At 27.2% G+C, this 23,932-nt stretch overlaps 1 pseudogene; it reads right to left on the bottom strand.

Moving 5' to 3' along the window:
• Positions 1-130: 130 nt before the first annotated feature.
• Positions 131-20,228, bottom strand: LOC132947751 (uncharacterized; annotated as a pseudogene).
• Positions 20,229-23,932: the final 3,704 nt, after the last annotated feature.

The raw sequence follows: 23,932 nt of genomic DNA, 5'->3' as shown, positions 1-23,932 counted from the left end.
GTATGTGCGTATACATTATAACTAATAATTTAAATTGTTATTAAAAGCTCCATCTACCTTTAAGTACAAAATAAAATTTTTCTGGTCACAAAAAATAGAACTATGTTGGAAAAAGTTTCTCATGTAAAAAAACAAATGAATACTATACATTTAATTTAAAGATCATTAAACTGTTCACTCAAATAAACTGTACCTGCTCTAGACAAGGGAACTTTAATTACCTTAGTCTTAGCATCAGACATCATAGTATCTAACAATTTCTCTAGAGCAGGAACTGAATATATATCAACTATAGTAACTGACTTGTCCTTTTCTTTTTCAGGAGTAGCCTCATCTCCTGGCTGCTGTTGGTGCTTTATTGTTCTGAGTATAGGTATATTGTTGGTCGTTTCTTCGGCATGGGATAAATCTAAATTATAATCATTAGTATGCTGGTTCTCTCGATATTCAGTAATAAATAAGTCTGTAATTTGGAGTAACTCATGAGTCACTCCCCAAACCAAGTGTGTTAATGTCTTGGAGAGATTTTTGAGACAGTCAATCAAGTGGCAGTGAGTAATTGTGGACTAAAAAAAAAAAATTAGATTAACATTAATAAATAGATGTTGTAAAATAATATAATACATAATAAGTTTACATACTTGGCTCTCATAAGCAGGAATAATCAGTAAAGCTTTAATACCATAACATTTTTCCAATTCATCTACGACACAATTCCTGAATTCTATGTTTACCAATTCCAGAACATTGAGCTTTTCAAGACCTTTGATGACAGTAAAAACATCCTGTGCAGATTGATCCTCCCATCCATCACGGCAATTTTCTAATCTCAATGTTTTCAAATTGACAAATCTTTTTAGTGACACGGCAAAATCTTTTGTTAAGCATACGCAATCACCAATTTCAAAAAACTCAATATTATCAGTAATAGTATTCAAACTCTGATAGATCTCTTTTGGAAATGCTTTAATAGAGGTTAATGACTAAATAATAATCATGAAAATAATAAGAGTAAATATAATACTTTTCTTTCCTTAAATATTTTAACTATATATATAAATAATTATTACAAATAACTTACAAATCTATTCAAATTTATTAAATTTTCAAATGATGGCAATGCCGTCAATTTTATTCCAGTTAAACCTTTTAGTCTTAACTCTGTGAGCTTTGTCATTTGTCCCAAATAATTCAAGTTTAGGTACATTAAATCATTGAGATTTTTTGTCGGTTTCATCAAATTTGGATTTCTAAAAATAAAATTAATTATTGAAACTTTTGAAAAAAAATTGTAATATATTTTTTTTATTACATTATTGAAGTAGCTTTAAGTACTTCAATTTGAGGTAATGAATTAATAATATCTTCAACTACAAGGACAGGACATCTATACAATTCAATGAATTTCAACATTTGTGCTCTTTTCATTGCATTTGCAAATTGTAACCAAAAACTTTCGAAGTCTTCAACTTTAGAGGGTAACAGCATACGTCTAGTGTCTAATGTATCAGTTTTTTGTTGATCAATTGAGTCTACAAACCTTTCCCAGTCATAGACCATAGAATTTTTTAAACGAACATTCTGCCACTAAAAATATTTAATAATTAATAAGTAAAAATACATTGTATGACATTTTAAGGTTATACTTACTAAGTATTTATTCATTGCAATTATATGCCAGGTGGTACATACTCTAGAAGCTGATAACAGCTCATGCGTTTTCAAATATTTGAAAACATATCTCAATGCTTTAACCATGTAATTAAATGATTGCATGGATGCAAAAGGTGTTACAATTTCTCGTAAAGAACCATTCATTTCAGAATTCCTGTTAAATTTGATTAAAAAAAAAAAAAATTAGGTTTATAATTATTTTAAGAAGTTGAACTTGAAAGCATATAATTTATCATGCAAACTAAATTAGGCCTCAGAACATGTATGAAAAAATTAGTAAATAATAAATAGGGGTTGAAAGGAATATAGGAATGCTGACTTTCTGCTCAAATCTGAAAACAAACACAATCAAATGATTAAAGTAGTAAAAATACAAACATTTAACATGCACTCATTCATACAAATAAGACCAATGACCAACGCTACTGTGTGCCTGGTCCATTAATACATTCCCAAAAAAGAAAGGGAAGCTAAAATAATTACTTACTCGTTCAGATTTTTAGGTTCTTGAATAACACAGGTCATCAAACTGGGTCCTCTTGTTTGTTTCATTTCATGAACAAACTGTTCATGAAAACTACCAACAACCGTTGACAAATATATAATTTATTTCCTTGACAAATAACTTTATTAATTATATCAGAGTCGCTATTATCACTATATTCATCAATTTCATAATGCGTTTCTTAAGTTTTAGAAATAGGTGTTTTATCTACTTGATGTATCTACTTGATGACACTTGATGCACATGTCTTTTGGTTCAACATATAATTTTTCCGGTTCAGTAGCACCAACAATCACGTATGAAAAGACTCAGTTCTAAATAAAAAAAGAAAAAGTTTTATCGCTTAAAAAAAAAAAAAGATAACTATAAATAATCACTTACTATACATACACAACTAACAATTTTTAAATTAGCATTTAATTTGACACATGTTGGAAGATAGTAGACCAGACAGGTGGCAGGTTCATCGTTATTCGGGCACCATATCCCACAAGGTGTCTGCATAATGACTTCACCATCTGATGTTAACAACCTATTTTTATCCGTTGACGTATATGGTTTGATTAAGGAACGATTATAAAGGAAGCATAAGGATAACAACCCCTTAATTTTGCGTAACATTTGTGAAGCCAAATAATAAACTAATAAGTAAAAACTGTTTAAGCATTAACAATAAAAAATAAAGCCAATATGTTACCGTCTTTTAATTATTGTGTTATTTATATCAAATTCCTCAAGTTTTGTAGAAGAAACTTTTAGTGATGCACTAGATTGAATAGCTTGGCAGTCTTCAGATATGTATTCAGGTGTAGCTGATGATAAATTTATTGATTCTGAAATACCTAGGTGATGATGTAAAAAATTAGTTCTGTTTTTAAATTGCACAGTAAAACATATAATTATTCCTCATATTAATTGGAAAATAAACACACAGGGAGTTCCACCAAAAATTATATTGTCTGCAATTTTGAAAAATGTGAATTGTATTTTAATTAAATATTTTAAAGATATATTGCCATATGTATGCATTTTAGAACATTTCAATGAGATGCTGTATTATTTGAGATGATGCGAGTATACCGATTCACAACTGCAAGACTCAATACCAATTATTTGAATTAGGTTCATTTAATAATTTATAAATATATATTAAGTGCTAAACAAATTTTTTATATGGTATATACTCAATTAAAATTGAATCCCTATTCATAATTTATAAATAATAATAAAATAGTATATAAAATACAGGGTGATTCATTAAGCATAAAACACTCATTATCTCAAAAAGTATTAATGTTTTTGAAAATATTTTTTTTTTATTTATTTGAATAATTTTATTAGATGGGTGGAGTGGAGTGGTATGGGGTTACCCCTCAAAATTTTTGTCCACTACTCCGCTTATCAAAACTTTAAATACTTATAACTCATTAACTACTAGTCCTAAATTCGATTTTTATGTATCAAAATACTTAGAAAAATATTCTGCTTTGGAAAATGATATTAAAACTCTATGTTGTCATTAAAAAAAAATAAAAGCTTAAAAAAACATAAGAATAATAAATATATAAAAATATGATTTTTAATTGAAATGTTGTTTTTTTAACAACTTGAAACTATGTAAAAAAATATTTTTAATAACATTAATACTTTTTGAGAAAATGAGTGTCTTACTCTTAATGAATCGCCCTGTATATTTTAGCTTTTACCTTTTGCAGATCTCAATCTAGAGGAGCTCTTAGCATTTTTAATAACAATTTTCATTTTACTTGAAGACTTGTTGTTTCCATCATCCGACAATTCATAATCAAATGGAAGCCGCTGTACAGGTGTCTTAGATTTTTTAGGTCTAACAGCAAAACCAACAAAAGAATCTTCCTAAAATCATAAAATGTATGAAGGAAAATTAAAAATTACACAAGTAATATTTATTATATTTAAGTTTATATATTAATAATTGAAAAAAATTAGGGACGACAAACCTATTTCCTAAACTCAAACTTAAATCTTCTGCAATGACAAAACTTTTAAAAATTTAATTTGAAGATTTTAATACATAATAGTTCTATCTAAATCAAAATATTCTTCTCTTTTACTAAACATTATTAACTATTAAAACCATTTAAGATTAAACATCAATTTTTCTCGGTTCAAAATACTTAAAGTTTAGGTATTTAAGGGTCCTCGAAATTAAAGAAAAAGCAGTGAGGAAAATAAAAAAAATTTTCAAAGTAAAGTTGACAAATTTAATAGTGTTTTTTTAATTGTTCTTAGACTATGGAATAACTTGCTACAATAGACAAAAATAAATAAAATTGTTTTCATTACTTTAGATAATTTAGAATTTGCATCTCTGATAAGTTCTTTAGATCGATCATTCATGCCAATTGGTTGTTTTAAAAATGTAAAACATTCTATCGTTAGACCTTCATTAGATAAGATGTCCAATTGTTCCTGAATTTCTCGAAACGATCTAAGTTTTTGGTTAGTTGGAGAATGATAGTATACATCACCAGTTCTATTTGCGCGATTGAGAATAGTAGATTCACCTGATGTTCTGTATACTAATTCTCGTTTCCAACCTGAAAATTATTAAACACAAATAATACACAAAAATAGATCATTAATATAATTTACTTACCATGCTCAAATGGAAGTTTATAAATAGCATCACTGATATCAACATTCAATTTTCTACCAGTACTACGTCGTGTTCTAGTTTTAGAATAGGTAAGGTTGAATATTGGAGTAGTAAGTTCTAAAAATGTTAAAAATAAATAACTTTTTGATAAAATTATCTTTTTTAAAACCAATCATTAATTATTTAAAGTAAACCCAGTAGGTACATATTATGAAAATCATACTGGACCAAAATTATAATAGGTACTATTAACTTTTATAACATAAGATATATAAATAATAAATATAGGGTATCAAATTAAACAATTATCATCTTGATATTCAATATTTATTTATATTAGTTGATACTTTATTGTACAAAAATACTACGGTTGTAGTGCTACCTATAGATTTTTAATTTTTTGAAACCAACACCTAATGAAATGTTTGCTGTAACAAATTTATATTTTGAAAACTTCCTCAAGCTGCACATCATTTTTATGTTTTTTAAAAACTAATTTTTAGCATGATTATGATTATGATTTAAATTTAAAAAAAGATAATTGTATTTTTTTTATGTGGTATCTAGACCATTTGACCAAGACTTGTGTATCAAGTTTAACTACTTGATTATTACTTCCCTTAAAGATAATTTACATGGCACTATATAAGTATACAATACTAAGATTATAGCATAAGCTTATGATTTGAAAATTTGATATAACTGCATTAAAAATCTGATAAAACTGAGAAGGAAAAATCATAATATAATTGCAGTTAAAAATGCAACATAAAATGTATAAAATCAATCTAATAACACGTGAAAATATCAATATAATTATTTATTATATTTATGAAATGAGAAAAAGATAATAGAGCATTATTATATTTTAGATTATTATTTATTAAATGCTAACCAAATTCTTCATATGGTATACACTCAATTAAAATTGAATCTCTCTTTATAATTCAAAAATAATAATAAATTAGTATATAAAATATATTTACTTTTGCCTTTTGTTGATCTCAATTTAGAGGAGCTCTTAGCATTTTTATAAACAATTTTCATTTTACTTGAAGACTTGTTGTCTTCATCATCTGACAATTCATAATCAAATGGTGGCCGCTGTACAGGTGTTTTAGATTTTTTAGGTCTAACAGCAACACCAACAAAAGAGACTTCCTAAAATCATAAAATGTATGAAGGGCAATTAAAAATTACTCAAGTAATATTTATTATATTTAAGTTTATATATTATAATTGAAAAAAATTAGGGATGACAAACTTATTTCCTAAACTCAAACTTAAATATCCTGCACTGACAAAACTTATAAAAATTTAATTTAAATATTTTAAAACATAATAAAAATAAAATAAAACTTTACATTAAGTTGTAAGGGTTTTCATTTTTAACAAAATAGTTTTGAGTTATTACTTAATTAGTCTAAAAAAAAATATATCTTATCAAATAATCAGACATTGTTAATGTGATATCAAAATGTGTGTGAGGTTTAAACTAGGGTTTAAAATCAAACTATTCTTCTCTTTTACTAAACATTATTAATCATGAAAACCATTTAAGATTAAACATCAATTTTTCTCGGTTCAAAATACTTAAAGTTTAGGTATTTAAGGGTTCTCGAAATTAAAGAAAAAACCGGTAGGAAAATAAAAATAATTTACAAAGTAAAGCTGACAAATTTAATAGTGTTTTTTTAATTGTTCTTAGACTATGGAATAACTTGCTACAATAGACAAAAATAAATAAAATTGTTTTCATTACTTTAGATAATTTAGATTTTGCATCTCTGATAAGTTCTTTAGATCGATCATTCATGCCAATTGGTTGTTTTAAAAATGTGAAACATTCTATCGTTAGACCTTCATCAGATAAGATGTCCAATTGTTCCTGAATTTCTCGTAACGATCTAAGTTTTTGGTTAGTTGGAGAATAATAGTATACATCACCAGTTCTATTTGTGCGATTGAGAATAGTAGATTCACCTGATGTTCTGTATACTAATTCTCGTTTCCAACCTGAAAATTATTAAACACAAATAATACACAGCAATAGATCATTAATATAATTTACTTACCATGCTCAAATGGAAGTTTATAAATAGCATCACTGATATCAACATTCAATTTTCTACCAGTACTACGTTGTGTTCTAGTTTTAGAAGAGGTAAGGTTGAGTGTTGGAGTAGTAAGTTCTAAAAATGTTAAAAATAAATAACTTTTTGATAAAATTAGCTCTTTTAAAACCAATCATTAATTATTTAAAGTAAACCCAGTAGGTACATATTATGAAAATCATACTGGACCAAAATTATAATAGGTACTATTAACTTTTATAACATAAGATATATAAATAATAAATATAGGGTATCAAATTAAACAATTATCATCTTAATATTCAATATTTATTTATATTAGTTGATACTTAATTGTACAAAAACTCTATAGTTGTAGTGCTACCTACAGATCTTTAAGTTTTTGAACACAACACCTAGAAAAATGTGTGCTGAAACAAATTTATATTGTTGAAAACTTCCTCAAGCTATGCATCATTCTTTTGTTTATTAAAAACTAATGTTTAGCAATCATGATATAAAATTTAAAAAAAGATAATTGTATTTTTTTTATGTGGTATCAAGACCATTTGACCTAGAATTGTAATAATATTATAATTTCTCTTATATTTTTATTTTTAAATATTGAAATTTCAAGTTTATAAGTTTAATAGAATGCCAGCACAATATTTGTTATTTTATCAGTGACCCATTAGCATCATAGGTCAAATGCATTCTCATAAAATTATTTTCTTTTTCAATTTTAAGTGATCTTAGAATAAAATCACATATTACAAAAATTATAAGAGGATAATATTCATAAGATATAAAGATATAATTATATTTTGAGAACCACTTGTTTATTTATTACTTAAATTTATCTGATACTTTTAATACCTTTAATCGACAAATGTTTCAATAGACTTTTGTAAATATAATAATTTTATAAATATTTCTTGATTATATATCAACATGAGCGTTGCACTCACTCAATCATATTCACGCAATATTTTTTTTTCATAAACACAGACCGATTTTTAAGGATCAGACAACTTTCACATGTGTACTGTGTAATAATCAGCAAAATATGTCAGACTACTTGGGCCAAGATGAATAAAAATGTCACGGTGTCTGGAAAGAGAGGCCGCCATCCCCCACCCGGGCATAGCAGAAACCTACTTGTGCCCACTTGCAAATTCTGCCAAACTAAAACACACATGTTTAAAATCTACAGTACCCTCTCTCACAGTTAAAAACCACCCTAAGTTGCCTAAGTTGCCGAGGGTTTATAAATGAAAAAAAAATAAAATTAAGAAAAATTGTAGGAACATTTTTTGTAAAAGATTAAAATATAAATAATTTGGTTTTGGTTTTAATATTCATGTTCATTATATTATAATAAATAATGATGAAAAAAATAACGAGGTGAAGAGACCCGGAACTGCCAATGGCAAGTTAATAGTTAATTAACTATAATGGAATTGATGTCTTAGTCAATCAAATAAAGTTTAATTGAAACTTCTAAGAGAACATTTGTTTAATGCACAAAAATTAAATGTTCAGTTGTTATACAGTTAGTGAGTGTACAACAATGGACTTAAGATCATTAAGACTTAAAGCTAGTATCTCAAGAAATACGTTAAAAAAGAAAATAATAGGTACCTATGGAAGTATGGAAATTAATGTTTAGTGTGTATTTATATTGAGTGCAAATGAATTGGAATATTTTTACTTGTTTTTCATAAAAATACAGAGAGATTTTATCCATTTTCCGATAAATGTATTATACATTGGGGCGCACTCACCTAAGGTAGGAGGAACTTGTAATTCCAAAGATTCTAAGGCATCACTGCGTAAATTGTCTTTCTTATGCCTCTTATTACTCTGATTGTTCTTGACATCATTAGGTTCAGGTGATGAAACTATAAATCAATCATAAAAATAATACATTATTATTTCACATTCATAATAATATACATGATATAAAATATAAGAACATAAGCAGGTTTATACATAGTCTTTATAACTTACTACTTGATTTAGACTGTTTCTTTTTATTAACATGGTTAGTATTAAGAATGGATGGCTTTTCTACATCCATATGTTCTCCTGTTTCTTTACTTAGTTCCATTTTTACCGCTGAATGTGGTCATAAACAAAAAAAAATTATAAAACATAAAATTGGTACATATTTAATTTAAGTTGGATACAAAAGATGTACATATAAACATATCATAGAGAAAAAACTTACATTTTTTTTTATTTTCAATAATTATCAATACATCGTCATCAATATCAAATCCAATAAAATGTTGTTCTGGTTTATTGGTTTCCTAAATATAAACAAATTAAAATTATAACTTATTATTTTTAATTTATCATATTATACAATCTTGCTATAATATTATATGATAAGTACTACAAAATATGTTGTATGTTATTTTTAATATAAGCTAATCTAGACTAAATTTTTAGTATGTAATGAACTGGTTTTCATATAAAAAATAATACAGAAATCAAGCACATTTTATTAGGATAAGTATTAAGTGTTAAGCTGTATTATATTCACATTATTTAGTAAGATTAGTAAATGTTCAATTAAGACAAATTATACCATAAACATATATAATAATTAGATAGCCAACTTCCTATGGATCTGTTTTTTAATAAGTGAGGCGACATCCATTTGCTTATGTGTTAATGTTAACATTCAACAAAATAACCTCAAAAATTTTATAAATTAATATACCTATATATTATAAATATTATTATTATTATTATTATTATTATTATTATAACTATTATATATAAATATAATTTCTATTAACTTTTTTTATAGGTTAGGATTTTAGATGTTAACATTGACACATTATCAAATGACTTCTGAACCTCACTTTTTTCATAAGTTGACAATCTAGTTATTATATATGTCTATCGTCAGTACTCAGTTTATGAGGTAGGTGGCCAGTGGTACCAACATAGAAATTATCATCCATATATTCTTCAACAATGTATTAAAACAAATATTGAAATTTAAAAACATATACAATGTATAATTGTACTCATAGAAATCAACTAGTGTTTCATTATATTTAAAAAGAAATATAAAATGTTTATACTACACATATAGTCATCAATTATAACAACAGTCAATGTTTTTTATTAATTTTAGATTTTTTTATTAATTTAGGCTTTTTATTAAATTTAACTTTTATTCTTATTCAATTAATAATATTTCTTATTAATTGTAGATATTTTATTAAATTTGGCCTTTTTTATTTAATAACTATTCTTATACAATTAAGAATATTTTTCATTTATTTTAGAATTTTTATTTTACTAGACTTCTATTCAATTAAGAATATTTTTTATTTATTTTAGAGTTTTGTATTCTACTATAAGTCCGTTGGGGGTTGAGTTATCTGTTGAACTCGGTGGGCCGCGTAAAATTTGGTTTAGCTTAGTAATATAGGACCGAAAATATTTGAATCCATCGAACTCTGAACAATGAAAATATAAATAGGTAATAGGTACCTTCTATACCGTAAAAAATATTAAATATTATGTCTTATTGAAAAATGAGTGGTTAACTTTTTTAGTGCTGGATAAAATCCCAGAACTAGGTGGGCCTTGACTGTTTGGCGCTGGTTGTATAGAACAATATGATAAAATTAAAAGCCCCAAGCCACCATACACATCACATGTTCAATATAATTATTTCAATAGTTATTCAACAATAAAATAATATTAAAATGATTTTGATATTTTCAATAATTTAATTTAATGCAAATACCTTAAATATAATATTATGGATTAACTTTTTTTCAATGTCTGATATATATTCAGATATGCTAACTCTATTTACAGAGGTATTGGCTAGTGAATAATATAATTATACACAAGGAGTAACAACTAACAAGTAGTCACTGGTGTAGAAGTTGTGTCGCTGTTGTGAATCGTCCATTCAACTGCGTTCGACCCCAGCCGTCCATATTATTAATACTAATATTAATTATTAGTTCAGTTTAGTGATGTCAAAGATTATGTATCTATGATTTTTTTACTTAATTTATTCTACATATTATGTATTCTATATGCTTTGACGTTTATAATTTAAATAAAATAAATCCATTTAGGGGAAAATAAATGTTTTAAGTACATATCAGTATTAAAAAATACATTATATTGCTTGTAAATTGTTTGAGGGGATTGTAAAAATTTGAAAGGGCTAAGCTCCCCAATCACCATAACTAGATTTTACAATTTTATTGTGAAATAATAAAACAACAATTTTGACAAAATTGTAAAACAAATACTAATGTAAATTCTGCGGTGAATAAATTTATTGAAATTTTAAAAAATGAAGAAAATAATTGTTCTTTAGAAAAAAAATATCGTTAAAAAACAAAAAAATTAAACCTTGGGCAACAATTGCAATCATCATATCAATTCGTCGTAGAGATAAATTACATATGACTTTAAAAAAGCATCCATTAAACGAAAAACTTAAACAGTACTATTTAAAATATAGGAATATGTTTAACTGACTCGATAAAAGAAGCTAAAACCAAATTTTATAAATCCGAGCTAGAAAAATCCGGAAATGACTCGAAACTAAACTGGAAAATTATTAAAAACGCCACAAACCGTTCTAAAACAAATAATTCCTTTATTCAAACTATTGACAACAAATTAATTTGTGGAAAACTGCACTCCGCAGATAAATCAAAAAAATATATCGAATTATCTTAATGAGTACTTTACAAATGCAGCACAAAACATGAATAACCAAATAAAACTTACAAGACAAAATATACATAGGTAACATACAATGTACATATACTGAACAACTAACCTCAAATACTACAGACATATCATTTAATACATTTAGCGTAATTAATGATAAAGAAATTATAAAAGCAATAAAGGCTTTAAAAGATGATTCTTCTCCAGGATTAGATGGAATTTCAGTAAAAATGCTCAAATTAAATATACATTCATTGATTAAACCATCATCACACATTTTGAATTTAGCTATAGCAACATCTACTATTCCAGAATGCTTTAAAATTGTAGTAATAACACCAATACACAAAAAAGTTGACAAATATAACATTCAAAATTATCGTTCAACTCACAGATATCAAATATTGCCAAATCTTTTGAAAAAATTATTAAAAATGAATTAGTCCATTACCTTCAAAGTAATAATCTTCTATCATGTACCCAATTCGGTTTTAGACTTGGTAAAAGTACTGAACAAGCAATTACAACAGTATCAAGCTAAATTCATAATTCTTTTGAAAATAAAAAAAAATGTCCAACTGTTTACCTGGATCTAGCAAAAGCATTTGATACTATAGATCATAAAATATTACTACAAAATGTTACCACACTTAGTATTAATGGAATGACTCAGAATTTATTAAGTTCATATTAAAAATAGAAAACAACACGTTCAAATAAACAATGAATTAAGCGAAGACACTTCAATAGTATGTGGTGTACGGCGTGTACCTCAAGGGACAACTCTATCACCTACACTGTTTAATACATATATGAACCAAATTAATTACTTGAATACACACAGAAAACTAGTTTGCTACTCAGATGATACAGTACTTTTTGTTGAAGGCAAATCCTGGGATGAAGTATTTGCTAGAGTTGAATCTGACATGAGTAAAATACAAAAATGGATATGTGAAAATAATTTGTTCCTAAACTTAAAAAAACCTACATATTACCACACTATATAGTTAATTTGAATCAACCAAATAAAACAAATTTATGTATAAATGAGAATGACGGTTTAAATCAAAATATATGTACATGCCAAACCTTTGTCAAAATAGTTAAAAACTGTAAATATTTTAGGTATAGAAATGTGTCATAAACACTAGAATGACCACATAAAATGTGTAACAAATAAATTAAGTAAACTTATGCATGTAATTAAAAATTTAACAGATATGTTAGAACTTAAGACATTTAGAGTAGTGTATCAAGCATTAATAGAATCCATAATTAATTATGGTTCATTCTATATAAGGAGGTACGTATGATACAACTATAGATCCATTAAAAAAAATACAAAATAAAATACTAAAAACTATCCTAAAAAAATACTCAAGATACTACACAAAATATTTATACAATGACATGAATATACCTACCAATAAAAAATTATTTTATAAAGCGTCGGTACTTTACATAATTAAAATTAACCTTACTTTTAAAACTGAGCCCGGACATAATACTAGATAAATATCTAATATCAAAGTACCAACTATGTGCAAAAAATTAACACAATCCACATACTTATATATCGGTCCAAAAATGTACAATATACTACCATTAGAAATTAAACTCAGCCACTTTTTAAAGATTCTTAAAAAAAATGTTACACTTTGGCTATTACGAGAACAAAATATAGACTAACTTATAACAAACGTATAGGATTACTGCATTATTTATCATATTAGTTGTACGACTTTAGTAATTATTGTTAATTTTAATTTTATTTTACCATATTATAGTGTATTATAATATTATATTATATAACCAAAGAGAAGAAAATATATATTTATTTATATTAATATTATAGTTGTATGAAATGTATATTACAAATTGTAAACTTATGGGACCCCACACGAACATGTTCAGTTGGGCCCATTATCTTCTTGAAGATTAAATAAAAATAATAACATTGAACATATTGTATAATTATATTATAGTTCCATTTTTTGCTCACGTGTCTCACAATGATTCTGATCTGATTTACTTACAGTTATATTATTATACATTTAATTTAATATATCAGTATATAGTATTTACAACATCATTTTCATTTCCATTTGATGTAATTGGCTCTTCGCGTTGTGATACATTAGAATGTTGACTAGTTTGTAAACGCTTTATAAGTGGAACTCCATTCCTAAACTTCCGTTTTAATGTCCAATAAGCGATTAGTCGTTGTACAAATTGGACTTTTTTGGACACTGACAGTAAATTTGCTATTTCAGTAACTCTAAACAAAATTGAAGTATTTTAACGTATAAGGTAATAATATATTATACTCTATTTCATATAAGAGTAACCTCAGGTGGCAGGCTTCTGCATATATCGGTGGCAATGAGTAGGATTAATATGTGCCGAGTGCTGTGCTCACAAGAGTGTCACTTTATTAATTTAACAAAACCTAGCATGCATTTTGTACAGCAATTTTTTGGTCAATCGGTAAAAATGAAAGCTGGTGAAAATAATCTATTTATCAATGAGTGTGGCCTGACAGGATCGGAAAAAATGTTATGCCGCCCAAGGTTACTGTTACATAAGAGTATAGAAACATTACTTTTCGGGTGGAATTATAGGTATCGATATGACTGGACCAGCAGAACGTTTTTTAGCTAAAACTTGTCTGGCATTATTTAATTTTTCTCCAGGTGATTGTTGTTCTCGGTTTTCAGCTAGATAATCTACTGGTGCATGTGCATCACAAAATGCAACTTTTTGAACTAAAACTGTACCTGGTTCAGCATCTTCTAAAAATTTTAATTAATATTTATATCAGTAGTAGTCTTGAAATGTATTCTTTAAATGGTATGAGTTATGGATAATGGAGGAAAGATTAGCCAGTGCCCAGATATGTTTAGATCACTAGACACTAACAGACAAGCAAGGGCCTCTATCAGCGACAACAGCACCCAGCTGTAACACTCCCACCTAACGAGTAGTGTGGATGTATACAATGTAACTGGTGGCCAATGAGGGGGTAGATTATGGCAGCCTCAACCAGACTGTTACGCATGCACTCTTCAGATTATTTTATGTATTTATGTGTATGTGTGTAGACGCACGTGCCATGCATCAACTTGGGCAAAGGCAGCAATTGGTGGCGGCACCGGACTCAGTATTAAGCGGTAATAACTACAATAGCTTATAACATTTTAATATTACAGCAACGCGCAGCCATTATAGTATTTTATGCAAGTTTTGAAAAAAAAAATCAAATATCCCAAAAATGTCCAATTCCAATATAAATATTTTAAATCAAAGTAAACGATTAATTCAAAATAGTACCATTGTAAAGAAAACAAATATATTTTAATTTCTGAACATTACAAATGAGGTGGGGCCTCACTAGCCTCACCCCCAAAACTGCCACCATTTAATATTGTAATTTGCAAAATAAAAACTTTAAATGAATTTAAAAAAAAATTCAATGTACTATTACCGATATTAGAAATATCATTAGATATAGTCTCCATTTTCATATATAAGCCAGCTTGTTGAGCACATGTGACATGAAATGCGGCATAGCAACTTGATTTGTGACATTGGATACATGCTCCTACGCCACGTTCTTTACAAATATAACATGTAAGTTTCCATCTATCAGTAGGAATTGTTTCAACGCTATCTATTGGTTCTAAAAACACCTATAGGATACACATTTAGTATGTAGTTACTGTTTTAATAAAATAGTCAGATCAGTTTTAAGTGTGACTTACTGTATTTGCAAACCTAACTTCTGGTATCCATAATGCACACATAACATGAGCCCATAGCCCACGATCAGTTTGTTTGAATGCACCAAAATTGTTGGGGCATAATACACAGTCAACCATATGTGATGGCGAGTGCAAGCATCGCCTTTATACAATAATTATGCATTTTTAACGATAAGTTATTAAATTTTATATCAAACTTTATTTAACATTTTTACTAACCGACAAAGCCATTGTCCCTCAGGTATATATGGAACGCCATAACAATCTTGATGGACAGCAAGATTGCACATATCACAAAATAGAATAACGTTTGAATTTTGACATTCACCAACGAGACAAATAGAACAAACAGCTTCATCATCAATCACTGCTAAACTACTATCAACTTCTTTGTTCATTTGCTATACAAATAAATTAAATAATAAATTACAAATACCTAAAATTGTGTTCAATAATATTTGACACAATAAAAATAAACAAACTACTTACTACAACAAAATAAGATTTTTTCTCTAAACGGTCCATTAACAGCTCAAAGGACTCAATTGATATTGCTGCTAAGCCTGAAGATTCTCTGCGTTCATTCATAATTTGCAGCCAAGCCGCATCTTCTTCATCCATATCATATTCAATTTTAGTATCCAATTCTTCAACCGAATTTTCAATAAATCTAAATAAATAAATTAATACATTTTCCAAATTTGTTTACAAAAAATATAATAATGAATAATAAATCTTATTTTTAACGAACCTTATGTGCGAATTGGGCATAGATGGAGCTTGAAGTATATCGTAATTGTCAATTTCTTTAAATGCAGCTTGAGGTAAGTTTTTAACAGCTTTTTTACTTTTTGATAAAGAAGAAAGAATTGCAGCTGTCTAAAAATCAAATAATATATTTGACATTACATGATTATAAATTGGATTATATAAAGACTTACTTTGAAGGGGATTTTAATATCTTTTTTTTGTTTTAAGTAATCATCTTTTGATATTATTGGTAAATATTCATCAGCACTAAATCGTATCATTTTGTGATCAGCAACTTCAACTTCACATAAAGTTTTTGATAAACGAACAGGTGTTTTAGGTTCTACCACTTCAGGTTGAGATACTCTCGAAAATGTTGTATATGTTACTCTCCTTCCTTTCTTTTTTTTACCTACATTATTAAATTATTAGTTACAACTTATAATCATCCTTAAGAAAACTTTTGTTTATACTTTTAGCTTTACTGACGACTGGAATAACAATACTTTGTTTGTTCGGTGCAACTATGTCTAATGGAGGTATAGGACTCGAGTGTTGAATGTGAGCAAGGTGATATTGAAAACCAGTCATGCTTGAGTATACTTTCTCACAATCAGCTACTGGACATTCATATGGAGGTGGCTTCAGGCTATGTAGCTGACGACAATATTGGAGTACATCAAAGTCTCCCATTTCGGTTTTTCCTCTAACACAACTGCATCAAATAGAATATGAAAATTACACAATTTCTAAAAATAGGCATGATTCAATCACGGCATACCTGCATTAAGGGAGCCCTCAGAAATATAAGTGTAGGGGGAAGTCATAAGTCAAGAATATAATACGGTGGATACATACTTATAATTTATTTTTTACAAATGATAAAAAAATTAATACATATTAACTAAAATAATATGGGTCATGGCCAAGGTGACTATACGGTTTTTCATACCTCTGGGACAGACTGTTGTTCCCTAGGGAATCTTCGAGATACTAAAATGTCCCGTTTTCTGAAGGTAGACTAAGAAACAACGAAAATAAAAAAAAAGTTGTGAGGCGGGTGGAACTGAGTACCAGAAATTACTGGGCTATAGTAAAACCAGATTAAATACCAAGATTAAATTATATGGATTACACTAATTCTTGCTATCGAAAGAGTTTTGCAGTTATAAGAACCACTAAGAGATTATTTATTAAGCTGCATAAAAAGTGTCCAACAGCTTTAAAAAATGTATCTCAGTGCCCAAATTCTAAGTTATGACTTTTTTTTGTACATAGTCAGTCGGTGATTTTTCATAGGTGTTAAAGATTGAAGGTTAGAATGTTTCAGAGATTGCACTTTTGGAGCTGCCAAAGTAATCTATGATTTATGAACAATTTAGATGAAAAACTAAGTTTTACATTTCTTCTATATTTAGTCCGTCAATTACTCCTTGACTTGCAAAAAAAAAAAAAAATTATGGAGAAGTTCAAGTCTGTGAAATAAATTACTTAGGATTTTAACTTTAAAATTGTCTTGTCTACAATTTTAGTCATCCTCTAAGTGTCCGACTTATAATTACTTATTAAAAATATGTTTGAACGATATACTAATAATATGTAATGTTTAATGTTCTTTATAATTATGATTAAATACAAAAATAAATATATCTATAATAAAAATGAGTTATTTATTAATAAGTGTAATTAATTTAGTTTAATTTTTTTGTTCCGTAAAAATATAATAGCGTGTAATTTTGTTTAAGATTATAAATAAAAAAAAGTTTTAGGTTCCTATTTATAATAAAAAATATGAAGTATTTGGCTTGTCCCGTTTTTACCCAAAATACATATGGTCAGCTTAAGCATGTCCCCAAAACCCCTTTGCTGGCATAGTTAACAAACACAAAGTACAAAAAATAAAGTTATATTGTTGTGTATACTAAATAGTATAGACAATAGACATATTATAGTAATAAGAGAACTTACCACAAAATATTTCCAATGGTAAACCGTTGACAATAAAAATCACTACATATTATACGAGCATTTAAAATCAGTACCTATAAAGTAAGATGACTAATATCATCATAATATTACGTTACACTAATTCATACTTAAAAAATCTTTACAACGTTATTAGCTTAATATTATGTTAAAATAACAAACATCATAGCATTATATTATTATCATGCATTCATGCGTGTTCAATCAGTGTAAGTTGTTGCCGTGGTTAGTTGTTATCATCATTATCATTTTATCAATTGAAATTGGAGGTTAAACCAATAATTGTATTATAATCTATGGGTTGAATTCATAATTAATTACTTATGAGCACGGTTTAAGATAGACTGGTTGTGCGTCGAACGAAAAAAAGTGGCAAGAGAAAGTGCTTACGAAAACTTAATATCACATAACGTGATCTAGCGATCATATTCATAAGCTATACTATATTTTTGTTTTAATAATAATTCTTTTCTGGACTGAATAATGAATGAATATGCGCCACGATTTTTTTATTTCACAAAATCACTTATTTATTTTTAATTATCAAATAAACCTTGATTAGTTGATTATTATTTAACTTTAACAGTCTTAATGACTAGCTACTAGTTACCCACTTAATTAATTAATTTAAACTGTATTAAATGATTTAGTTGTAGATTGACTAAAGTCTAAATATTTAACACAGTGTATATAATATATTAATATATTTTTTTTTTTTAATGTCTAATTATAACTATTGTTGTATTTGTAAACCTCAAGAGAAATCCAAAACGTTATTTGGTGTTCCAAAAATTGAAAACGAACGTAATAAATGGGAAAAAAGTTTAGGGATGACATTAAAAAAATCTCATCGTATTTGCTTACATCATTTTAAAGGAACTGCCAAGAACATAGAAGTGAAATATTGACCAGTATATTTGTAATGTACATTACAATGTCAATGATGCAATATTCATACATGGCTAATCAAGAAACAAAAAAAACAAAACTAAACAAAAAAAAAATTATCAAAATTAGTTAACTAACTTAATCAAATAATCAACATATTAAAATATTTACTTAAAATTAAATACTTTCTTTAATTAATTAAAGATATTTTTATGATTTCAGTATTTCACAAGTATAATTGTTATTATAAATTCTTAATCACTTACTTATCCAACTAATTTCAATTGCATATGTCATGTTTATTCTTTTTGTGTTAGTTGTAATATACTATTTGTATCTAATTAAACTAATATAATATATAAGGAATTTATTTGCTTGATTTATTTTAAAAAGATTTCCTATAAAAATGTGTTGTAAATATGTATCTAGTTAGTATGTCATAAAATTACTCAATGTTAATATTGTAGTTCGTAGAATAGTAAATGGTTGACAATGTGCAAAGACCTAAAATGGAACAGAGACTCAGTGAATAATTGAGGTTTGAGATACCTAGAGAGATTAAAAATAAGTTATCAATAGTCATAATTAAAATCATTGCAAAATAAAATTACTGTTTTTACCACGATTTAGTGAAACTTATAAACGTCGACACTAGATGGCACTTACTGTCAGTGAGTTTATGTTAGTACATTGCATAGTTACTTGGTCAGTAAGCTTAACATACGTCGATGCGCAACCAGTCTATCTTAAACCGTGCTTATGAGTTATTAATAATTAATATTATGGCGTTGAATAATAATACCGGTTATATTATATTACTTATCTGCAAGTAGGTAGTAACCAGGAATTAAGATATACAGGATACACAATCTTATCAGTTGTTATACGAACCTTCTTCGTTCTAGAACTGACAAGTACCGCTAGAAAGTGGCAGTGGTGAGATTTGTAATAATAACGTGATATCCATTATTCACTTCCGTTAGTAGTTGCTTTATTCAAATCCTATTAATCTTAAATCTATTCTGTCACAAAATCATAACTCACTAAATGTCTGTGGCACTAATTTACATATTTAAATTTTTGTTACTACTTACTTCTTACTCCATAAAATTAATTTAATTGAAAGCGAATATTTTGTGATATACAGGTATATCATACATGATTAAATATATTGTAATTTACATAACCATTGCCACAACTTTATTTGCCATACGTTTACCGTTCATGTTCGCTTTTGTTAGTTACATTTATAAATCAAAATGAATATAAGTGTCCTGCACATCTAAATATTCTCTATTATTCCTACATTTCTTGTAAATTTGTACAAGAACCAAAAGGTTTAAAAACTAATAAGCTGAAAAATGTTTGTTAATGTAATAAATTCATAAAGTACAAGTATTCCTTATTTGATTACATTTTTTTTTATATAGCATTTATTAATCATTAATTTATAATAATGTAAATTAAATGTTTTTATTTCTACTAAGATCAATAAAATTGTAACATGGAATTTTAGATGTATACAGTTAGACATAATACGTAAATTAGGTATTTTTTTTCCAACACAAGATATATTATGGATAAGTGGTGTTCTGATATAAAATATATAATTCCAAATAAGCATAAAATAATAAATAATATAGGAATATTGTATTTTAATATAACTAACTAGTAACTAGTAAATTAATTAGTAGGTATTAGTAGGTTTGGGTAGTTTTTTTTAACCTTATTTTTTGCATTTTAGCTGATGGTTAGAAAAATAGGTATGTTGTCTCATCATTATAATAAAAGTAGGGAATATATACTCAACCATATTACATATTTTTATGTTCAATACATGGAAATGGAATCAAATAATTACATTTAAAAAAATTATAACTTATCAATGGTGTCTTCGAATACATTTTGACTAATAGCATTTCGCAGACATACTAATATTAACGTTGAAAGTTAAGTTAAGTTAAAAAGTTAATTTTATTTTAACATTTTAACTTAACTAGTTACTTTTGGATTTTCATTAACTTAACTGTTAATTTACTAAATTTCTGTTTTAATTAACGTGAAATTATCGAATTAATTTTCATTTTAATAAGTAAATGAAGTTAATTTATTTTGTTTTTAATTTAATTATATTTCACTATTTCAGTCAATTTCGTTTTCATGTTAAAAAATATTTACCGTGAATAATTGTTTAAAGTAAAAATTGATATTATTCGAATGTAACTTATATGTATAAAGAATGCAATATAGTCTAATTTAGTTTTGGGTTGGAAAAAATTAAGTATACTAGCGTTGTATAAACAAATTAACTTTTTTTTTAACTTAATAAAAAGTTAACAAAAAGTTTTTATTAACTTTTCACTTGACTAAGTTAACCTATAGTTAAATTAACTGTTAACTTTTAACTTTTTGTTATTGGTGCATATTAAATTAGCTCAACTGAGTTAACAAAAATCATTTATTTGCCCAGCCTTGCTAATATTAATTAGTTACCTACCTAATGGTTTTGAAGAATTATTACTTATATCTATGAGTCTAAACTCTGAAAAATAACTAAAAAACACTAGCTATTTATTTCTTAAGACTCTTAAAATTTGTGTCAAAAACCAAAATGAATTAATAACAAGAATAAAAAGTAAAAAATAAACAACGCTAAAATGCCAAATATCTAAATTCGTGGTAGTAACAATACCATAGATAAAAGTTTAACTGGTAACTACTATTTTTTTTTATAACTACTAAGTAAATTACAACGTACATTATGACGAATTGGGTTTCGGAAAAAAGCACCTCAAATTATAGGGCACACCTACCAGAAGACAATTATGCACAATAATGCAATATAGAATGCTGATTACAGCCTGCATTGCAGCTGCTATACTAGTTCAAGTATTATAATATAAGTTAAGCATCTAGGTATAGTAAGCCATATGAATGCTATTTTTAATTTGCACACATTTGAACATGTCTTAAATTATTTCTTAGTATTATATTCTTACTTACGATATAAGTGTAAGTTAGTAAAGGTCCCCACGCTGTAGCGAAAGTGGTGGCGATGGTGATGGCGGTTAAATGTAGCTGGACACAATTTACCGCCATACTAACGGCACCACCAAATGCCAAGACAATAGAATTTTACCACCACCACCGCTGCATCTTAATACTCATAAAATACTTGAGTTAACACCCGTTAACTGGGGAGAATAGTGACATACGTGATGGGTCTCTGCGGTCGGGTAGCTTTTAGCTCAGTGGTAGAGCAATAAAAGATTACCTTTACATGATAATATTATTTAAAAATGATTCTGAATGAAACATAGATGTTGGTATAGGACGAATAGTCAGGTCAATAAACGTTATATTAATGGAATAAATCAGAAAATTTTGAAACTCGGCAAAAATGTTTGTTATAGTCTCCTAATTGACAATAAAATTCTCCACCCCTCCAAGGTACGGAAGTGTCCGCCGTCTTGGGTTTTATGTGTGATTTTAAAGTTTTTTCTCAATCATCTATAAAAATATTATTTTTGGAGCAATAATTAAAGCTCTATACAAAAATATAATACAAGTTTTAAAATGTTTAACATAGTATATGATCTTATTCTTTTTTCTTTGTGTTGAATAATTATTAAAATTACTTCAACCACGCCTCCTAATATAATTATTGTTTTGTTTTTTCCGGATCTTCTGAATACAACTGAGTTTTTAATTTTTACTTGCCGAATGCACCAACTAGATTTACTTTTCCATTGAATAAGATACTGAAGTTGAAAATGAAAGTATTATTCAACTACTTATCGTCTTATTAGTTATTGTTTACACAGATACACACAAAAAAAACAGACATCATTATAAAATCCTTACATTCATCGCTCCGCTCACAATCTAAAATAACTCAACGAAATAATAAATAAATTACTTTTCCACTTGGGGACCACAACCAGATCTAGCTAAAATGGCATTAAACCAGATGAAATATTGAACACATTTGTTACTATCGATAGGAAATTATGTTTTAGCGTTTAACACTTTACATTTTAATATTATAAAATACTTTAGGTACCTCCTTATAATTATAACGAATAAAATGTGTTAAATTTTTTTCCTAACAGTGGTATAAATGTGCGTAATAGTTTAATCTAAATATTGGTATTTTGTTACGGTTTGGAGTGTGGGGTGAAAGAGCCCCGACATCTAAGAATTTTTTTGGCCCTCCAAGATTTGAACTCTAGTTGCGCCACTGGTCAAGCCTGCACCAAAAGTTTAATTTTAGATGCTGTTTGAAGTGTTGGGGAAAGAAATTTTCCTGTCCAGCAGACAGTAATAAATGCTTATTTCCGAATGGAAGTATTGATAAGTAAATACAGAGTTGTTCTATAAAATGGGGAATCTAGGTGACTAGATGACAAGGACCGTTTATTATTACCATAAACGATAAATGTGATTTGGAAGGCAACTCCAACAGAGGTTTGAGACAAAAAATACGGCAAAAAAATAGATATTGTTTTCCTCATCAAAAAAGGTTAGATTGCATTTTCCTCCAATCATTAAAATATTTGGGTTCTTTTTTATACGGCACTATAGTGTTGTAGTGTTGTGTACTTACTATACTTATACACCGTATTATAAGGAAGGGTAACAGTCGATTATGTCGTAACTTTGATGAAGTCTAATATTATTAATATTAAGATACGTACCTACATATTTAATTTAATTTATAATCATTAATAATTCAAAAGTTTCTAAATATTTATATTAATTTGATTGAAACATCCTTTAGGATTTAGATGCTGATCTTTTTTTATGCAAGACTCTTCTTGTATTTCCTTCAGAACTGGTATAACCAAATGAATGGAAGGGTAAAAAACTTATCTGATAGGTATGACGACGATTGTATCGCTGTTGTACGTTAAGCATATACCTACATTTT

Source organism: Metopolophium dirhodum, chromosome 6 (genome assembly GCF_019925205.1).
Source record: "Metopolophium dirhodum isolate CAU chromosome 6, ASM1992520v1, whole genome shotgun sequence".
NCBI lineage: Eukaryota > Metazoa > Arthropoda > Insecta > Hemiptera > Aphididae > Metopolophium > Metopolophium dirhodum.
The sequence above is the reverse complement of the archived record's forward strand: the minus strand, read 5'-3'. Positions and strand labels throughout refer to the sequence as shown.